We start from the raw sequence: 325 nt of genomic DNA, 5'->3' as shown, positions 1-325 counted from the left end.
ATCATTATGATTATTGTTATTATTATTATTGTTATTATTATGATCTTTATTATTATTATCATTATTATCTTTATTGTTATTATTATTATTATTATTATCATTATGATTATTGTTAGCATTATGATTATTATGGACTTGCTGCTGGGATCATCTCAGGCCTTTAAATTACATTTAGTTATATTTAATTTTCGTTTTCAAACATCGACATTAATAAAGACATTTAAAAAGCAGGAATGTTCCATAAATACAGGATTAATAACACAGTGACATGTCATAACTGAATGTTTCATCAGCGGCTCGTTTTCCCTCAAATTGAAAGTCAGTG

The sequence above is a fragment of the Anoplopoma fimbria genome, chromosome 14, assembly GCF_027596085.1.
Source record: "Anoplopoma fimbria isolate UVic2021 breed Golden Eagle Sablefish chromosome 14, Afim_UVic_2022, whole genome shotgun sequence".
In the NCBI taxonomy this organism is placed as follows: domain Eukaryota; kingdom Metazoa; phylum Chordata; class Actinopteri; order Perciformes; family Anoplopomatidae; genus Anoplopoma; species Anoplopoma fimbria.
The sequence above is the reverse complement of the archived record's forward strand: the minus strand, read 5'-3'. Positions refer to the sequence as shown.